The sequence below is a fragment of the Zeus faber genome (assembly GCF_960531495.2).
Source record: "Zeus faber genome assembly, chromosome: 14".
In the NCBI taxonomy this organism is placed as follows: domain Eukaryota; kingdom Metazoa; phylum Chordata; class Actinopteri; order Zeiformes; family Zeidae; genus Zeus; species Zeus faber.
Window position 1 is genome coordinate 17451441 of NC_137200.1, and position 5000 is coordinate 17456440.

Genomic DNA, 5000 nt, shown 5'->3' on the forward strand with positions numbered 1-5000 from the left:
AACCATGACTCTGAGAAAACTTTCCCCCGGAGGTCATCAATTAAACATCTGATGGTGCTAAATCTGCTTGCTGAGTGGTGTGTGTGTGTGTGCGCGTGTGTGTGTGTGTGTGTGTGTGTGTGTGTGTGTGTGTGCATTTGGAGAGGGAGTGAGTGAGGCCTTTTTTCCTCTAAAGAGCTTGCTGCATGAGACAGATTTCTCTGGTGCCTTATGTTTCAGCGTCACGGTTTCTCAGCAGCATCCTGGGCCCCTGCCTTGCTCAGTGGTCCCCTCCCCTCTTTTTTCGGTGCGTCACCCAAAGGAGCCCGCTACGAGGCGGCGCTTTTTCACCATTTCGTGCCGTCCAAAGGGATTATCTAGACTTGGGAGGATTTGGCAGCGGAAAGTGAGATCAAGGAAGGAGGGATGACTTGATAGGTGCACGATTTCTCTCGCGGATCCCGCTGTGAGGATCACCTGCTCTGGGGCGACAGAACAGCAGACGGTTCCGGCAGTCGATAGGTGCTGCAGCCGGTCCGACCGCACGTTACTGAATATAGAAAGTGAGGCATCGCAACAACATGTATTCCGCCGTTTACTACTTTGGTCGTTTGGTTATAACCTTAGGTGTCGGGTGATTTGGGAATCAGGGTGGAGTTTGCAGCGCCACTGTTGCTGGTCCCAATCTTTCTCAGCCACTCGCCAGAAGGACTTTGTGTGTATGGGGCAAGAAACGAGAAGAAGACAGAGACGGAGAAATCATTTTAGATCAAAAGAGGCAAGGATGATAGTAAAGGGCGTGCGTAGGCGTGTGGGCTATAGGTCTGTGTGTGTGTGTGTGTGTGTGTGTGTGTGTGTGTGTGTCGGTGTCGGTGTGTGTCGGCGTGTGTGTATCTGGGGTGAGGTTGGTCCAAACATAAACCCATCGTTTCCACAGAGCCTCAAAGTTACTGCTGCATTATTTAATATGGGAACTCAATTACCCTCTCTCTCTCTCCCTCTCTCTCTCTCTCTCTCTCTCTCTCTCTCTCTCTCGCTCGCTCGCACTCTCTCTCTCTCTCACTCGAACACGCAGAGACGGTACGAGAGGGAGAGGGAGATGTGGAGTGGGTTATAGAGCTGATGAAGTAGACGGAATGGTCAGAGCGAGGATGGGAGGTGGGGAGGAGGAGACGGGCGCGGTGGGAAAGATGAAAGGGATAATAACAGAGAGAGACAGAGAGAGAGAGAGAGAGAGAGAGAGAGAGAGAGAGAGAGATGGAAAGAGGGACACACGCGGACAAGGAAATATATAGAGATCGTTGGAGAGATGGAGGTGACAGAATGGTGAAAGTGGAGGACACGCGGGTGTAGGTGAACCAGGGAGGTGGCGGAGAATGGAAGAATATGGATAAAGAGGAAACGGAACGGAAAGACTGAGGAAAGGAGGGGTGGAGAGGTGAATACAGGTGGTGGGGTTTTCCCGCGAACAACCGGGCCATCTTTTCCAAAGTTGGAGCGCAGGGACGTAGTTATCGCAGTTCAACTCAAAAGTCTAGTTTTCATCCCCCCCCCCATTGTTGTTGCCAACTCTTTTTAACGACAAGTATTTCGGAAAATGGCCATGACTTACGATGAGAACTCCCACGGCGGTTGTGAAGTGAACTGACATCATGAGTGGTTGACTCACGCAAAGGCCAAATAATTATGGTCGACCATCTTAGACTGAATCACACATTTAATCTGGACTAACAACTAACTAATAATGCCCTTTGTTAGTCACGGTTTAAATTCGTCTCGGACTTGCCCTAGTCTTGGTTTAATTAATCGGATTTCCAGAAGGAAGATCAGAGCTAATCTAGGTCTAAGTGAAAGTTTAAATGAAGCCTGAGCAGGGGCAGGTTTATCTTTGGATTAATGGACGTGGGGCCTCCAGGTCGACCTTGACAACAGAGGAAATGGATCATCTGGACTAAGACCAGCACCAAGAGCAGACAGAAGGAGCCGACTAATCCTTCATCACCTCAGTCTAGGACTTCCTCGTCTAAAACATCTCAGGACGGCATTTTTAAATTCGGGATTAATTTCAGTATGATTATCTAAATCCTGATTGAGTTAAAACCCCCGTCCGAGAAACCTCCCCATTAAGGCGGATTTGCAGAGTCCATTACCAAGCAGTGCTTCAGTGCTTGGTTCCACCCTGTGCAGCATCTGATATAAAGCGTCCAGCTTCAGCCGTGGCTGCTGTCCTCAACATGCTGACATCATCGTCCCCGCGTCCTGTGTGTGAATTAGAATCCACGTGGTTCGCTTTTCTACACTGTTTCCCCTTGCCTCGCTGAAACCCCGACCACAGGGTTGGCCATTTTTACACAAGCCTTTTAAATTATTAAAAAGAAAGAGAGAGGAAAATAAGAAAGAAGGGGGGGGGGGGGGAGCTAAACACCCCGAGGAGTAAAAGAAGGTGTGTAACACTGCACATGCAATGAAACTGTTATTAGTGGTCTGAAAAGAGGAAAGGGTTAGATAGATAGATAGATAGATAGATAGATAGATCGATAGATCGATAGATAGATCGATAGATAGATAGATAGATAGATCGATAGATCGATAGATAGATAGATAGATAGGTAGGTAGATAGAAGGAATATAAATGATTGAAGGAAGCTTGAGTAAAACTCTCTCTCTCAAACACACACACACACACACACACACACACACACACACACACACACACACACATACACCCACACACACACACGCTTTTGTATTCTGGTCACACTTTGCTTTTGACAGGGGTCTGTGAACTGAGATTTATTGAGTTGCTCCACTGCTCAGAGAGGAAAGAGAGAGAGAGGGGGGGGGGGACAGAGAGAGAGAGAGACCAAATGGTTGATGGAAAGTGAAATAAGAGGAGAGAAGTTAAGAAAAGAAGAAAATGTCCTTTAACGTTCAAAACGCCAGCGGGAGCGATGTTTGGAAAAGTGAGGGCGTTCACCTCCCGCTCTGATCACACAGAGGGACGACTTGAGCGAGGAAGGAATTAAAAAAAAAGATAAAAATAAGAAGAATAAAAAGAGATGAATACAAACCGATGACTTTCCAAACTTTTTTTTCCCCAACAACGGATAACAGATAAGTGATGAACAATGAATCAGTTTGGGAGTTTCTGACGCCCATGTGCGAATAAATATCTGAGGCGCAGCTTGCGGAGCTAGTTTTGTCGGACAACTTGCCGGAGCCACATGCGTCGTTCGAGCAGCCAATCCCTCCTGCCCCGCTTTGCTGCGCTGCTGCGCTCCCTCCACCTCCTCTGCATCCACCCCCCTATGCAAATGAGGTGGGGTGGGGGGGGGGGGGGTTGCACCTATTGACGGGATGAAGGTTTTGGGGCACCTACTGATGTGATGAAGGTTTTGGGGCACCTATTGACCGGATGAAGGTTTTGGAGCACTTATTGACGTGATGAAGGTTTTGGGGCACCTATTGACCGGATGAAGGTTTTGGAGCACTTATTGACGTGATGAAGGTTTTGGGGCACCAATTGACCGGATGAAGGTTTTGGAGCACTTATTGACGTGATGAAGGTTTTGGGGCACCTATTGACCGGATGAAGGTTTTGGAGCACTTATTGACGTGATGAAGGTTTTGGGGCACCTATTGACCGGATGAAGGTTTTGGGGCACCAATTGACGTGATGAAGGTTTTGGGGCACCAATTGACACGTCACAGAGACTCGCAGACGTGATCCGCAGTTTACACACGCAAATCATATTGCGTTACATTGGAAAGCGCATGCGTCTGCGCGAGGAAACGCGGGAAGTGGGGAGGTAAGCGTGCGCCGTAAGTCTCGCAAAAGGGGGCATTTTCGGGAGCCAGAAGAGACTCTGGGGTGACATGACAAAATGTCTGTGAATTCTTTGTTTGACTTGGTTATACAGCATCATGTCTCCCGTGAATGTTTATTATTTATCCACTTAAAAGGCGCATTTTTATTGCCATTATGCGGCCTGTTGGCCGCTGCTCCCTGCGTGGCGATGCCAGCGCATGTAATTCGGTCGTAATCGTCATGAATACCGGCGAGCTGGGGGAAAGGCAGAAGGTTTTTACTCCATTAAGATAAGAGTCGAGTAGATAACATGAGAGGAGGCACAGAACCAAATGTAAATAGCCCATCCTGCAGCCACACCGGCACAATATTATACAGTATGCAGTATATGACAGCACTATATGACAGGGTAGTATTTTACAGCATGGTGAACTACTCTAGTATTCGACAGTTTATAATTTCACGGTGTGGGTTATGATTCGTCTAGGTCGCCGGTTAATGACCTGATGGATCATTTGTTCGTTTGATGCCGGTATGCCAGATGCCGGTAACATCGGCGACCAAGGAATTTATGCGCCTGCTGGTTCTGCAGTTAGAGCTCGTTCTCAGTTGTCAAGCCTTAAAGCAGCGTTAGGGTACTTTTTGGTATTTGTGCGTCGCCAGTTTCTGCAGTGCAATTGCACTTTCACGCCGCTGTCGTAAAAACCCAGTGCGGCGTGCGCAAAGAATTTATTTTACCGGACAAATCTGAACCTCATCTGTCACGTTTCAATAACAGTCTATGTTAGAAAGGCAGATATAATATACAGCTAGGTAACAGCGCCCCTTGCACGGACCTCGCCGCTTCCCGGAGCCATGGACTGAGTGCTGGCCTTTCTCCATATTACAAGTCAGTGTACCATCCAAATGATTGTTATTTTTAGGTAAAAAAGTTACAGTGTTGGTTTAAAGTCCCTGTAAAGTGAATTCAGTGATTTATTCCTAAACAAATACAATACAATTATCTACAATAATTATATGTTTTCACCAATTGTTAATCGGTGAAAACATGTGAAAATAGCGATGTGATATTGAATTGTGGCGTCAAACCGCGAAGCTGTTTCTCACTATTTCTTTTGTGTCCCGTTTCCCGTTCGTTCGACCGTGCGCAGGGTTTGGTTACATTAGCGTTAGCTGCGTGCTAGCAGGCCGTGGAGCCCGGACCTGGCCTGTG

General features: G+C 47.5%; 1 protein-coding gene across 1 annotated transcript in view; it reads right to left on the bottom strand.

The window, feature by feature from the left end:
- The window catches only part of rap1gap2b (RAP1 GTPase activating protein 2b), a gene marked incomplete at both ends in the record, with an annotated part of 56165 nt that overhangs the window by 50205 nt on the left and 960 nt on the right, over nt 1–5000 (bottom strand). The gene's annotated exons all lie outside the window — the stretch shown is intronic.